We start from the raw sequence: 16,985 nt of genomic DNA on the forward strand, positions 1-16,985 counted from the left end.
ATCCACATCAAAGAAAAATTACTAAAGGTGGAGGTAAACAGGCCAGGAAGACTTATTCAAGACTACTACAATAGGGAAGAGAGATTGAACTCAATTCCCCTGAAACAAAAGGAAGGAGAGTTTTTTGGCTTGTTTGTTTTCCTTTTTTTTCCCCTGCTCCTTTTTTATTGTGTAAATTTAAGGTATACAACTGATGTTTTTATATATATACACAAAGTAAAGTGATTACTACCTGGAGAGTTTTTAAGTGCTGGGGTGAGCCAGTGGAAAAGTACTGGAAGACATTAGAGGGGAAGTTGGCTGGTATGATCAGGCCTTCCGTGTTTGCTAATTGGTGTTTATCAAAGTTAGGCTTCTACCCTCCCACAGAGACTAAGAGATGGAGGGCTGTCTTTCTGGATGATTACATTTTGAAGGGATAGCTAATAGTACCTTGAGAAAGCCATTTCTAGATTGTAAAACTGGCAGGCAAGAAGCTGGAAGATTTACATCTCAATAGGGCAGAAAGGAATTTACAACAGCAAGTTTTATAAAGTAAATCTTCTAAGAAAAAGGAGATCTGGAATCTATAGTCAGGAAGAAACCTAAGTTATTTCAAGCTGAGGGAAATGTTAAGGCCATCTTGGCCACGCATTGATGGGTATTGGATTTTACTTGATCTGGAAACTGATCTAAAAGTATAAGCCCTTTCTTACTTTACAATATATAATACAATCTTAAAACTTTTAAGTATTATGTACAACTAAAGGTTACTCATTAGAAGACTAATAAATTAGATATTCAGGTGCAGAAGGGATGTCTTTGAAATGTGCTTTAGAGTGCAAGAGATTTCACTGTTTAAAGTTTACTAAATAATAATAATAGCAACACCTATTGAGTATTTACCCTGTGTCAGATACTAATTTATGCATGTTTCAAATAATGTAGAAAAAAATCTAGGAGCTCTTCTTTTCCTAGAAGAAAATTTAATCCAATATCAGACTGGGAATGGAAGAGCAGGTCTCAAAACCAAACCTGTGACTCCAGAGAGTGAATCTTGGCCTGGAATAGACACACATGCACACACACTGATAGAATAACAGGTGAATATGCTGAAGAGGTTCTTTTTTCTTTCCTTTAAGTAGTTGAAAGGTCCCCAAAACCCAGGTCTAACTCCACCATTTTAAAATTTCCTACAGAAGCCCTAGTTTTGTGCTATTTCTTGAATGAAAGACTACCTTGTTTCCATGCAGCTGGCAAACGCCTTCATTGGGCTTTGCTGTCATTCTCATTTACTGTGGTCTCTCAGCAGCACTTCATTTATTTGTGCAGAAATTATTAATGTGATGGAGTGCAGCCTGACTTAGAATCAGTTTAGACTCCTACAGTCGTTTCACATCCCAGTGCCACAAAGCAGGAATGATGATGGCTGTCTTCGCCCTTTCTCCCTGCTTGGATGACTGCATCAATTACGAAAATAGTAAAGAGATGGAGGACTCCCATCAGTCATGCTACAATAGTACTGGCCTGTGAGTCACTACTTAAATAAGATATAAAAGCTCTAAGATATGTGCCAAATCTTTTGCAGCACAGATGTGTAAAGTCTTAAGTTACGTTTTATTTTTTAACTTAAAGAAACATTTAGAAGCTTGGGAAATACTGCAGAATTCTGAGAATTGTCTTTTAGACAAAGTTCTTCCAGTAAATATTTTGCTCTCTGTTTTGGTTATCAGCTAGTTTTGGAGGGCATATATTACTTTATTAAAAATTAATTATAAATATATTCTTAAATATTAGGCCTAGGCTACCCTCTAGGAGCTGGTCATCTAGAAAGGCATGCTATCAAACAAAGCAGCAAGTACAATATAGAATAATTAGTACAATGAGCACTGGCCAAAATTACACAGCTGTATATGAATGAGTATAGTTAGTGCTTGTCTCCTTCACTAAATAGTTAGCTCCGTGAGGACAAGGACCATTTTTGTTGTTGTTGTTGCTATATCTATAGTAACTGATGCATTTTAGAAACTCAGGAAATATTTGTAAATGAATGAATAAATATAGCTGCAAGTAGGAGAGGGAGCCAAACTGTTAGGGAGGATGGAATCAAGAAATGTTTGTTCAGGCAAAATTACTGAAATGATCATATTGTCATAGAGTATAGTATGACATCTTTCTCATATTTTCCATTTTTTTTGTCAATTAGATTTCACTAACCTTCTTCAGCATCTACTGTATACACGGCAGTGAACTATGTTCTCCTCTGTACCTTATTACTCTGCAACATACTGAGAGCTGAGATCCATTTCATACATAATGAATATAAATTTTTCACTCTTAAATATTGACAATGTGATACCTAATTTCCATTTCTGAGTATATCTGAATATAGACCAAATGACATAAGAAACTCCGTAAAAAACAATTAACACTGAACACTGCACAATGGCCCTCCTATTTGTTGGAAGGTGGTCACATTTTAGCTCCTTATACAGCATTCCAAATTTCCCTGAAGATTACTACAGAAGCATAAATGATGATCACTGGCAATTATCATGTAGCCGAAGCTGACACTCACAGAAGTATATGTTATCCTTCAAACAAAAAAATCCTAAGTTTGTCCTAACTTTATCTGACCCATTTTTTAATGCTCTCTAACATTAGTGAATGATATAATGTTTATGCAGAATTAGATAAGCTTATGTTAAGCTTTTCACAAGGCTAAACAGTTGGTTGCTTGAATTTTGGGAGCACAGAAAAAAAACAAAACAGTAATTACAACCAATCCAACCTTTGGCTTTTGCTTTAGCACATTAGTTAAATAAGAATCTACTTGGTATTTGAAAGCGTTCAAAACTGGAATAAAACATATGAATTAGAAAGAAGGTAATTTCCTCTTTTTTATCTGAAAGGGAGGTATGATTTTATGCATGATCAGTGACATCATACACTCATATTTCCTCTGTGGATACAATACATTCATGAATTGGGTTAATGTCTTCTGAAATTTTGTAGCAACTACCATCTTTCTTTTTATTTTTTAAATTTTTAAATAAAATATTTTATTTTAGATTCAAGAGGTACGTGTGCATATTAGTTACATGGGTATGTTGTGTACTAGTAGGGACAGGGCTTCTAGTGTACCCGTTGCCCAAATAGTGAATACTGTATCCAAAAGATAATTTTTCGACCCTTGCCCCCTTTCCACCTCCCTGATTTTGGAGTCCCTAGTATCTATTATTTCCGTCTTTATATCCATGTGTTCCCATTGTTTAGTTCTCACTTATAAGAAAGAACATGTGGTATTTGGTTTCTTGTTTCTGAGTTAGTTCACTTAGGATAATGGCCTCCAGCTGCACCCAGTGTTGCTGCAAAGGACATGATTTCATTCTTTTTTATAATTGCATAGTATTCCATGGTGTGTATATACCACATTTTCTTTATCCAGTCAACTGTTGATGGACACTTAGGTTGATTCCATGACTTTGCTATTGTTAACAATGCTGTGATTAACATACAGGCACAGGTATCTTTGTATATAATTATTTATTTTCCTTTGGATAGACACCCAGTAGTAGGATTGCTGGGTATAATGGTAGTTCTGTTTTTATTTCTTTACTATTTTAGTTCCATACTGTTTTCCACGGAGGTTGAACTAATTTACATTCCCACCAACAGTGTATGAGCATTCCGTTTTATCTGCATTCATGCCAACATGTTGTTTTTTGACTTTTTAATAATAGCTATTCTGACTGGTGTAAGATGATATCTCATTGTAGTTTTAATTTGCATTTCTCTGATGATTAGTGATGTTGATCATTGTTTCATGTGTTTGTTGGCTGTTTGTATTTCTTCTTTTGAGAAATGTTTGTTCATATCCTTTGCCCAGTTTTAATCAAGTATTTTTTTTTCTTGTTGAGTCGTTTGAGTAACTATTACTTTACATTTTGTTTTTCAGAGGTCTTGAAAGCCTAGTTTGGAAATGATAACTTCCCTTTGTCTATTGTTAGTTATGCTCTGAACCAATCATTTACAAGGAAATGCAATCACTAGTGAAGGGAGTCGTTATGTTGGTATTACATGAATAAAGGGTGTGTGCGTGTTTGCAAAATGGCAACTTGCAAACCTAATATTCTTCTTTACCTCTTCTTTGTAATAAATACTGAGTACTTAAAATGTTTAGGGAAAAAATAAATGTAAAATTCTACTTGAAAGTTTACCAAATTTTTTAAAAGTATACAGAGGAAGAGAAATGTATAGATTTTAACAATCATCTAGCGTTATCTTAACTGTATCTCAGGAAATATCTATATAGTCACTCTGAATATGTGTATGTCAGGCTAAATCAGGCAGATAGATGAGCAGTTAAGTTCAGTTATCATTAGATTTTTTTTCTTATTAGAGTAATATTTTAGTTCTAAAAGGGTAGTTTTAATTAAGGCATAAGTGTTTATTTAAACTAACAAATGATTATGTGTCATTATACCATGATAAACAAACCTGATGAACTTAGTGATTTCTTTAAGATTTTTAATCTCTTTGGTATTTGTCTAAGACATCAGGTGTCCAGAATATACTCTGCTGAGAAATCTATATCAATGATTGAGAGTTAATATCTATGAGCTATTTTCCATGTTGTCTGAAAGTGTTTTTAAGTTGTATAGAATATATCTTTGAGAAATCTTTATCACATATAAGAGTTGCTATCTGCAAGCTATTTTCTGTGTTGTCTGACAGGTTTTCTAAAAACTAAAATAGCTAAAAAAAAAGAAACAGGAAAAATGTGTCAGTTTTAATGGTGCAGATTACCCATATCAGATTGTTACTTGGATTTCAACCAAGACTGAACTAACTAATTAAACAGAAGGCAAACCTTCTTCAAAATCATACAGAGCATTAGTACAGAGCTGAAATTGCAACTTCACTTATCAGGTTGTTTTTGACAGGATGCTTTGTGGTGCAAGTGACAGAACCACAGCTAACTAACTGGAAAAAAGAAGAAACTATAGTCCTAGGAAGCCAGAAAGTCTGAGTGTGCTTTGGCCTTAGGCATAGCTTAGTGCTGTGTTCAGTGCTCTCAATAGCACTCAGTTTTTCTTATGTCACTTCTCTGCCCTGTCTGGGTGGTGAGGTCTGCTTTTCTTTCTCTAGGATTATAGTGTGCAAAATATCAGCCTGTGGTCAAAGGCAACCATTTTTTTTTCCTTTTACGAGAGAGATCTTGCCCATGAATAAAGCTAATCCGGAAGGAAACATTTATAACGAAGTATATTAATTGGCCAGAGAGTGATATGCATTCACTTTTAGGAAAAGATGAAAGTTGTGTAAAATAAAAACTGAAGAAAAAGAATAGTTTATTATTTAACTCTTTTTTTTTTTTCTTTTTTTTTTTTTTTTTTGAGACAGTTGAGACAGGGGCTCACTTTGCCACCCAGGCTGGAGTGCAATGGCACCATCTCAACTCGACCTCCCAGGCTCAAACCATCCTCCCACTTCAGCCTCCCAAGTAGCTGGGACTACAGGTGTGTGCTACCATGCCCAGCTAATTTTTCTATATTTTGTAGAGATGGGGTTTCGCCATGTTGCCCAGGCTGGTCTCAATATTTTGGACTCAAGCAACCTGCCTGTCTCAGCCTCTCAAAGTGCTGGGATTACAGGTGTGAGCCACTGTGCCTGGCCACATGTAACTCTTTTGAAGTGTACAATTCAGTAGTATCAGCTATATTAATGTGCTATGCAATGTTTCTGTAGAACTTTTTAATCTTGCAAAACTGAAACTCCGTGCCTGAACAGCAGCTCCCCATTTTCTTCTCACTCCAGTCCCTGGCAACTGCCATTCTATTTTCTATTTCTATAAATTTGACTACTTTAGATATTTCTTATAAGTGGAATCATAGAGTATTTGTCGTTTTGTGACTGGCTTATTTCACTTAGTGTAATGTCCTCAAGTTTCATCCATATTGTAGCAAGTGATAGGATTTCAAAAGGAAAAGAAATTTTAAGATTTTTAAAAGTTACTTTAAAAGGATATTCACAAACTTAAAATGCTTTCAGAAAACTTATATTTATGACAACCTAAATTTATAACAAACATGGAGAAATTTGATGGGACTGAAAGTAACTTGAAAATGCACTGCTCGCTTATTATCTTTCAAATTCAAATGTATTCAAAATACTGGACTCACCAAGAAAAAAGGCAGCAACAAAAATTACGTCTATAGCCTTTGGACTACACGTTTTCAACACTGCTACTAATACATTTGGGGAGGGATTTCCTTCAAAACAAAAAAGAGAGAGAGACAAGAGACAAAATATTTTATTTTTTGCATCATAATTTTTTAAATTTAACCTTTTGTTTGGAAATAATTATCAATTCACATACAGTTGTAAAAAAAAATACCAAGAGATTCCATGTGTCCTTTATCCAGTTTCTCTCACCGATAACATCTCGCAAAACTATATTCACAACCAGGATATGGATATAATCCACTGATGTTATTCAGATTTTCTTAGTTTTGCAAGTACTCTGTGTATGGGTGTTTGTGTGCATGTATACACACATGGATTTAGTTTCATGCAATTTTATCACGTTGTATAGTGAGTTTAAAAGCAGAGTTTATAGATCAGATGTATCTATTATCAAGGTGTTATTATTTTTAGAAATCTTAGTAGCAAACTGTTCTTATTTTATATGAAAAATATGCATACATGATATGAAGAAGAGTGTACCTTATTATTCTTATACCAGATCATTGCTTTAAACAACTTATTCAAGCTATATACACTCTTTAACATGTTTTCATTCTTTCCATAATTATAGAATGAAATATGTATGTTTATTTTCCCTCAAGTTATTTGTTTTCTTTAATATTGAGAATCATGCTTTTTTTTTTATTTTACCATTATTACCAGAGAAGTAGGGCACATTTTAAGAATCTTACTGTTAATATCTGCAGACAATAATTGAGGGCAAACAATTGTGTTAATTTGAAAATTCACTATTTTACCTAGAATTTTTATATTCACGAGTCTTAGAAAGATTATTAGTCATTTTCATTAAGGACAATAAGACTCTCCATTTAGTTACATAACTAAATCATCAACAATAAAATGGTTTTAAATATTTGTAAAACAAATTACTGAACCCATAGGTACATATTCACCATTATATTGCACACCACTTGAATGATTTTTTATTTTCTTACATGCCTTCATAATTTTTCTAATTTGCAGAGTCTTCACTTCCTGGTAAAGAAATGCCTCATTCTCCCAAATCCTCCTTAATCTCATATCTAAGAAGATATACAAACAGATTTTTCCAAGTTAGAGGATCCTTTCTCGTTAAAAAAGAAAAAAATGTAGTAGCATAATGAAAACAAAATAACTTTCAGATTGAAGTAACTTCTTTACATAAGTAAATTAAGGAGACATTTTTCCTTCATAGAGAAGACCAAAGATGTTCACAGACAGCTTTACCCATAATAGTATGGCCTCTTATTTATCTTTCAACAGAGATAATTTAGTTTCATAGTTCTCAAATTATGATCTGAAGTCAAATGATAGCTATTGTAAACATATTTGAATCATTTTCCAAGGCAAATTTAATCAAGAGCATTTTCATGTACTCATTTATTCAATACCTACATTAATAATAATATAAAAACAAATTTCAACAACTACAAAGATAACAACTACAACAATAATAACTAATTATATACAATAATAATAACTAAGCAGTTACAATATGCCACATTCTTTTCTACATGTTTCAAATACAAATACTCATTTAACACTAAGAGCCACCCTATGAGGTATATACTATTTATTGTATTTCTTATTTTACAAATAGTTAAACTGAGGCACAAAAAGTTAAAAGATTTGTCCAAGGTCATATGTTTATTAAGTTTTAGAGCCTGGCTCCATCCATGGCATCTGGCTCCAGAATCTAAGCACTTCGTTGCAATGCACATGCACCCCCCTGAATTACAATGAGACATACATGGAAAAGAGACACACATGGAAAAGATATAATAGTGGGGTGTTAAGTCTCCCACAATTATTGTATGGGAATCTAAGTCTCTCCATAGGTCTCTAACAACTTGCTTTATGAATCTGGGTGCTCCTGTATTGGGTGCATATATATTTTGGATAGTTAGCTCTTCTTGTTTCAGTGATCCCATTACCAGTATGTAATGCCCTTCAGCAAAGTCTCAGCATACAAAATCAATGTGCAAAAATCACAAGCATTTCTATACACCAATAATAGACAATCAGAGAGCCAAATCATCAGTGAACTCCCATTCACAATTGCTACTAAGAGAATAAAATACCTAGGAATACAACTTACAAGGGATGCGAAGGACGTCTTCAAGGAGAACTACAAACCACTGCTCAAGGAAATAAGAGAGGACACAAACAAATGGAAAAACATTCCATGCTCATGGATAGGAAGAATCAATATGGTGAAAATGGTCATACTGCCCAAAGTAATTTATAGATTCAATGCTATCCCCATCAAGCTACCATTGACTTTCTTCACAGAATTAGAAAAAACTATGTTAAATTTCATATGGAACGAAAACAGAGCCTGTATAGCCAAGACAATTCTAAGCAAAAGAACAAAGCTGGAGGCATCACGCTACCTGACTTCAAACTATACTACAAGGCTACAGTAATCCAAACAGTATGGTACTGGGACCAAAACAGATATATAGACCAATGGAACAGAATAGAGGCCTCAGAAACAATGCCACACATCTACAACCATCTGATCTTTGACAACCCTGACAAAAACAAGCAACAGGGAAAGGATTCCCTATTTTATAAATGGTGTTGGGAAAACTGGCTAGCCATATGCAGAAAACTGAAACTGGACCCCTTCCTTACACCTTATAAATTAACTGAAGATGGATTAAAGATTTAAATGTAAGACCTAAAACCATAGAAACCCTAGAAGAAAACCTAGGCCATACCATTCAGGACATAGGCATGGGCAAAGACTTCATAATTAAACACCAAAAGCAATGGCAACAAAAGCCAAAATTGACAAATGGGATCTAATTAAACTAAAGAGCTTCTGCACAGTAAAAGAAACTATCATCAGAGTGAACAGGCAACCTATAGAATGGGAGAAAATTATTGCAATCTATCCAGCTGACAAAGGGCTAATATCCAGAATCCATAGGAACTTAAACAAATTTACAAGAAAAAAAACAAACACCCCATCAAAAAGTGGGCGAAGGATATGAACAGACATTTCTCAAAAGAAGACATTTATGCAGCCAACAAATATATGAAAAAAAAGCCCATCATCACTGGTCATTAGAGAAATGCAAATCAAAACCACAATGAGATATCATCTCACGTCAGTTAGAATGGTGATCAATAAAAAGTCAGGAAACAACAGATGCTGGAGAGGATGTGGAGAAATAAGAATGCTTTTACACTATTGGTGGAAGTGTAAATTAGTTCAACCATTGTGGAAGACAGTGTGGTGATTCCTCAAGGTTCTAGAACCATTTGACCCAGCAATCCCATTACTGGGTATATACCCAAAGGATTTTAAATCATTCTACTATAAAGACACATGCGCACGTATGTTTATTGCAGTACTATTCACAATAGCAGAGACTTGGAACCAACCCAAATGCCCATCAGTGATAGACTAGATAAAGAAAATGTCACACATGTACATCATGGAATACTATGCAGCCATAAAAAAGGATGAGTTCATGTCCTTTGCAGGACACGGATGAAGCTGGAAACCATCATTTTCAGCAAACTGACACAGGAACAGAAAACCAAACACTGCATATTCTCACTAATAGTGGGAGTTGAACAATGAGAACACATGGACACAGGAAGGGGAACATCACACACCAGGGCCTGTTGAGGAGTGGGATACTAGGGGAGGGATAGCATTAGGATAAATACCTAATGTAGGTGATGGGTTGATGAGTGTAGCAAACCACCATGGCACGTGTATACCTATGTAACATGTATCTGCACATGTATCCCAGAGCTTAAAGTATAAAAAAAGATTGAATTTAAATACTTATTTTGATTACCACATCTCTAATAACTTCCTTGCGTTTTTTTCTTCATCTTTCAGTTTTAGTCATTTTCTATTGACTTAGTTAACTTTCCTTTCCTACACAATCACACATGTGTATCCTGTCCTTGACTCCCTATACTTCATATGGGGCATATAATAATTTTTCATACATATATATATGAATATATATATATATATGAGTGTGTGTATATATATGTGTGTGTGTGTGTGTATATATATATATATGTTTTGTATTCTTCACTAACTGCTTCTCCAGATTCACTGGGTTTTCTGTCAATTTATTTTTCTGAACAATCCCTTCCTTCTGCCTTCTGACCTGCTGGAATATCTATTGGTTGCCCTTTATGTTCCTGTTTGCACCATGTTTTCTCTTTCCTGATTTTCTCTCTGCTTGGGAATAACAAATCTATTAATAGTTCTCTGAGAAATGAGCTTGAAAGATAGTTCTTTGAGGTACAGCAATGACCTTATTTTCTAACACTTCATTGATATCTTGTTTAGCTATAGAATTCTAGGTTTGAAGCCATTTTCATCATATTTTGAAATGACTATTTGATTACTTTTTGTACTTCCAGTTTTCATTGAGAAGTCTATAGACATGCTGCTTTTTGAGCCTTTTATCACTGTCCTCCCAGGAGGCATCTAACATATCCTCTGCCTCAAGGCTCTAAAATTTCACAGTGGTGTGCTTCATATGGGTCTAATTTCATCGGATTTAGCTTTTATAGAATAAGCCCTTTGAATTTGGAAACTCAAGCCCTTCATCTGTTGCATTTTGTGGAAATTTTCTTGAATTATTTTGTTGATAATTTTTTCCTCTCTGTTCCTCTGCTCACTCATTCTGGAACTACTGTTATTTGGATATTGGATCTCCTGAACTGTTCCTGTAATTCTTTAAACTTTTCCCACAAATTTTCTTTTTTTGTCTTTTTGCTTAACTTTCTAGATTTTATTACCTTTATTTTCCAACTCTTCTTTTGCATTTTAAAATTTCTGTTACATTTTAATTTTGGTGCATTTTATGTTTTGGTTTTTCTACATGTGTACTTGATATGTGTGATTATGTGTGGATAGATGGATATAATAAAACATATATAAACATGGATAAATATGGATATAGTTGTGGTCTTTTTTTTTGGTGTATATATATATATATATATATATATATATTTTTTTTTTTTTTTTTTTTTTTTTTTTTTTTTCTGAGACGGAGTCTCACTCTGTCACCCAGGCTGGAGTGCAGTGGCAGGATCTCAGCTCACTGCAAGCTCCGCCTCTCGGGTTCACGCCATTCTTCCTCAGCCTCCCTAGTAGCTGGAACTACAGGCACCCACCACCACGCCTGGCTAATTTTTTGTATTTCTAGTAGAGACGGGGTTTCACCGTGTTAGCCAGGATGGTCTCCATCTCCTGACCTCGTGACCCGCCCGTCTCGGCCTCCGAAAGTGCTGGGATTACAGGCGTGAGCCACAGCACCCGGCCGTGGTCTGGTTTTATGTTCTCAGTATCTTCCCTCACTTTTCTGAAGACAGTAATTCATTATACATTTTTTTGTCTTCTTCTACCTGAATATTCTCTATTTCTATAGAGATGGCTTCTATCCTTAATAAACTGCTCAAGATTGAGCATAAGGGATGAAAATCTGATGAGAAACTTTGAAAAAGTGACTTGGTTTTGTCAACAATGACAAGGATATCCCTAAATTCAGAGATGATGGAAAATAAATATTGAATTTGTTAACATTACTTTTTTGCTCAGAGAGGGTCAGTTGTCTGGCTGCACAATCTGACTGATTATTTTCACTCAACCAACTTTTACTCCTATTTCTGGAGGTTCCAGTAAGGGTTTCTAAGGTTCAATTTAAGTTTATTCTTGGTTTTGCCCATTGCAAGTCTACAATTCAGTTTTCTACAATTTGCTAGATCTATTACCACTTATCTGTGTGCAGTCAACTTCCACAATTATAGCGTCCTCCACTTCTTTTATTCCCTATGTTTTTGTGTATACCTTTAAAGATTCACTTTATTACTGTCCTCATTGAGTTCAATAAATAGTAAATGTGGAAATTACTGTTAAATCTACCATTTTTATTCAGAAGTTGACTTGAACTTTTTATCTACCTTCCAAAGGATTTTGTTCTTTTATTGAACATTCCGGGTTGATTTTATCTGGCACACGCAGTAAGACCATTTAATATAGATACTATACTCCTTTTATTTCAATAAGTTTCTTAAATTGTATCTTTATGTCTTCTGTTTTTTTTTTTTTTTTTGCAGTCACTCTAAGCATGTTTTTTGCTTTTCTTAGCCTACCCTCCTATCAATATGATTTCTCTCTCGTCTGTCATTAACTCTTTATTTCTATTTCACTTTCCTTAGCTTTCCTAATTTCTGCCGTTCTATCCCTTAATAATAGCTTTCCACAGTGCCTATTTTTTTTCTGATTTTATTTTCATGCCTGTGGTAGAGTTTATTTTTTAATCATTTCTTTATTTCTTTGTTCTTTGAGCTGACATTTAATTTTACTATCATATCCCTGAGCTCTTATATTTCCCTTTGTTGTTTATGAAGATAGAGGCAAATGCTTCATATGTTTTCAAAAACAGGTGCCTAATGTTTTTCTCAATTTCATGGCTTTTTTTCTGGGGGCAAAAGGAAGTGGTAGTTTTTCATCTAATTTTTTTTTTGATACTTTGTGTCAGTGTTACACTATTTTTCTTTTTTAGATAAATGACTCATCTCTGAAAAAAATTACATTTTTCCTGGACAAGCAATTCAGCATAGATTTATTTTGGTAGGAGTGTTTGCTATAATTTTTGGCTTGCTGATTTCCACAAAGAAAAGACATAGATTTTCTCTGCTGCTTCAGATTAAACGTGCTTCATGAAACTAGGGTTTAAGTGTTTAATTCTTTCTGTACCTGTGTCTTTTCTACTTCTCTGAAACCAAATGTTGCCATCAGGGTTTATTCCACCTGTCCAGCTCACCTGAGTTCCTGAACTTAGAGTTGTAAATGCAGAGTAAGTTTTATGCCCTACATTTTCAGGCACTGTATTTTCTTGGTGCTTTCTGAGATCTATTACCCTTGAACCCTTTGGGCACTGACACTGATCTGCTTAGCCTCTCATTTCCCCCTGTTTCCAAATGATCCTGCCCAACCTCAGAAGCTTTTGGAAATTCTAAACATATTTTGGTGACTAAAGGTATTTTGGTGACTATGTATTATTCCATCTCTTCATTTTTAAAGCTAGAGTTAGAGGTATTTTATTTTTATTCCCTATTGTTTTCTAAATAGCCTCATCAGTGTATAATTTACATTCCACAAAATTTTCTCCATATATATATTATATTTTACTGATATTTGGTAAATTTATACAGTTATACAATCATTACCACAATCTAGTTTTACAAATTTTCCATTGCTCCAAAAGTTACCTTGTGCCTATTAGTAATCAACTCCTGTTTTGTTTGTTTTTGTTTTTTGTTTTTTGTTTTTTTAATATTTTAAAGTTTCTCATTTAAGACTGGGCACGGTGCCTCATGCCTGTAATCCCAGACCTTGGGAGGCTGAGGTGGGAGGATCACTTGAGCCAAGGAGTCCAAGACCAGCCTAGGCAACATAGTGAGACCCATCTCTACAAAAGAAATTGAAAAATTAGCCGGGCGCGGTGGCATGCACCTATAGTCCTAGCTACTCAGGAGGCTGAAGTGGGAGGATTGCTTGAGCCCAGGAGCACTGCAGTGAGCAGAGATCAGGCCACTGCATTCCAGCCTGGGCGACAGAGTAAGACCCCATCTCAAGAAAACAAAAAACAAAAAAGTTTCTCATTTATATAGCTATGATTATTTCAGAAATGACCTATGCTATGTTTTCATTATTAATAATTCTAAGAAAGGTAATGAAAGTTTAATGCGGTAGAAGAGTAAATAATTCAACATAAAACTACCTCTTGGCATTTATTCTTCTTCTGTTAGGTTTTTTGAGAAGATTTTCCTAGAGGCTCTCAGATAATCTTTCTCAGAGGGTGAGATCATGTGTGATACGCTTAAAGCACTGGGGTCGGTCGGGGCACACTGGTGTTCATTGCTGCTGTGACTTTGTTGTTGTGAAATGATTTTTCTTTGCAGTGTAATGTTCTGGAGGTTCCATGAAATCCACTGATAATTCTTTAAAGGAGAGGAAGCCAGCTTAAACTAAAGGTTCTTAATTATTTCAAGCAAATTAATATAATTTTAAAAATAAATTTTACACATATTTTTCTTAGAACAATTTCGCTATGTTCAAAATGTATCATGATCTATAGAAAAACTGAAAATCATGAGAATTCTAGTTTTAATTTTATTCTCATCATTCTCAATAGACACTTGGGTGAATAACTCTGGGAAAATCTCTCTGATATCTTCTCTCTCTCTCTCTCTCTCTCTGTGTCTCTCTCTCCAGGCCCACATATCCACACATTTATGAACATAGATGTCAGAAAAGCATATCTAATTCTATGTGCATATATATGCATACTTTCAAAATAAAGTCCTTCATTATTTGGAGTATAGCAGATAAATATATCTTAAGCAGCAGTTCAGTGAATGTTCACATATTAAATGCACACATATGACCACCACCTGGATAAATAAAAGAACATTACCAGCACTCCAGAAGCTTCCCTCTTCTTGATTCTTGATCATTATTCCAACAGCAAACCATATAGGTTAGCTTTACCTGTTTCTGAATTTCACATAAATGGAATAATACAAAATGTATATGGCTTCTTTCATTTTTTGTGAGATTCATCCATGTTGTTGCAAGTAGTATTTCAAGTATTTAATTGATGTATTGTTTTTCATTACATGAATATACTACATTTATTCTGTTCTTGATGTAAATTTAGGTTATTTTCAGTTTTGGAGTATGAATAATGCAGCTACGAAAATTCTTCTATATATATTTAGGTGTATGTATGTATATATATATGTATTTCTATTGGGCATATATCTAAGAGAGAATTACTGACTCATAGGGAATATGTATGTTCATTTTAGTTGATACGGGTTTTCTCAGTGATAGAACCAAGTTATATTCTCACTAGCGGTGTATGAGAGTTCCAAATTTTCCACTGCCTTCACAATGCACAGTATTATCTATCTGTTTTTTTGTGGATCCATCACGTTATCCCATAGTAATTTTAAGTTGCTTTACCTTGATGATGAATAAAGTAGAGAATGTTTTTATATGTCTATTGAGTATTTGCATACTCTTTTGTGAAGTACTCATTCAGGTTTTCTTTCTCACTTTTCTGCTAGGTTTGTCCTTCCTTTTTTCCTTATTTGTATAAGTTTATTATATGTTCTGGGAATTGGTTCTTTTTCATAAAATCTATTGAATTTTTTTTCTCCTGCTCTGTAATTGCCCTTTATTATTTTCCTAATGGTGTTTTTAAAGAACAAGGTTCTTAACTTTAACATAATGTAATGTATTAGTCTGTTTTAATGGTTAGTGCCTTATGCCCTATTTATAAAATCTTCACATACCCAAAAGTCTTGCAGATATTTTCATGTAAGTTCTAGAAACTTTTTAAAGCCTTTTTCTAAAATAAACCTTTATGTTTACATCAACAGGTCATCCATTGTAGGATGTAGGGGATCCATTTTTACTTTTTTCCCTTATATGAATATCCTACTGATCTGGCACTAATTACTTAAAAGACCACCCTTTCTCCAAACTGTAAGCTCTATTTTATATTTCTATTACTTTGATAATTTTTTCAAGTCTCTTCTTCCTACGTTTTTCACAAATCTCTTTTTATGCTTCTTGCAATATGTCTATCAATGATTTTATTTTTTTCTCCCTTTTTTCCTTAGCCCTGCCAGTTTACTTTTTATCTTTTTTAAGCTTATTTGTCTATTAATTGAGTTTTTTTCAAGAGGCTGTTTTTTTAAATTTATGTACAATTTGTACCTGCTTCTGATGAGTATTCTTAAGTTTGCAATATTTCTTTCTTCTTATTCATCAGTATATTTGCAGACATGATGCTGCTGGCCTTTTTTCTTCTTTTTCACCTCCTTCTCCTCATCCCCTCTTTTCTTCCTTCTTTTTCTTGTTCGTAATCACGTATCTTGAGTGGGTATAATGGAGGTGTCTTAATCGACTGGCAGAAAAGGAAGAATCAGCTGGCGGTTTGAACTTTGTCCTCATAACTACATATTTTTTTTCATTTTTGTTTCTGCCTGAACTAGTGAATTTGTTCTAGACTAGCAGAAAGTCTTTTTGTTTCATAAGGATGTCAAGCATGTCTATTTTGGGTATGATACTTTACATCAGGAGTGTAGATCAGTATAGTTTCCGTTTCACCTTATCTTACCAAGAACTTACTCGGTAAAAATAGTATATCAGGATGCTAAATGAAATTTACGACTCCCCTGGCAAATAACTTCTTATTGCCATTCCAAACAACAGGTCATTGGTTTTCCTCCTTAGGGTGAATCCTTATTTTGGAAGACTCATGCTGTGTCCATTCTGTCTCTCTCCTTCTCCGTGATCTGTTATGGGGTTATGGACACAGTCAATTGTTGTTTTATGTATAGCTAGAGGTTCATTTGCAATATTTGAGCCTATGAACCTGACATTTGTGCTCTCACTCATATATAGAAATCAAAAAGTTGATTTCATAGGACTAGAGTGTGGAATGTTGGTTACCAGGGGCTAAGCCAGCTGGAGAGAGGGGTTGGGGAGATTTTTGTCAAATGATACCACATTTCAGTTAGATAGGAGGAATAAATTCAAGTGATCTATTGAATACATGATGACTATAGTTAATAACTATATTATATACTTTAAAATGCTAAAAAAAGATGATAAATATTCTCACCACAATAATAACTATGTGAGGTAATGAATACATCAATTAGCTAGATTTACTCATCCCACTATATGTATA

At 34.2% G+C, this 16,985-nt stretch overlaps 1 protein-coding gene across 2 annotated transcripts in view; it reads left to right on the forward strand.

Moving 5' to 3' along the window:
• The window catches only part of CHSY3 (chondroitin sulfate synthase 3), a 282,976-nt gene that overhangs the window by 263,160 nt on the left and 2,831 nt on the right, over positions 1–16,985 (forward strand). The gene's annotated exons all lie outside the window — the stretch shown is intronic.

The sequence above is a fragment of the Pan troglodytes genome, chromosome 4, assembly GCF_028858775.2.
Source record: "Pan troglodytes isolate AG18354 chromosome 4, NHGRI_mPanTro3-v2.0_pri, whole genome shotgun sequence".
NCBI classification, from domain to species: domain Eukaryota; kingdom Metazoa; phylum Chordata; class Mammalia; order Primates; family Hominidae; genus Pan; species Pan troglodytes.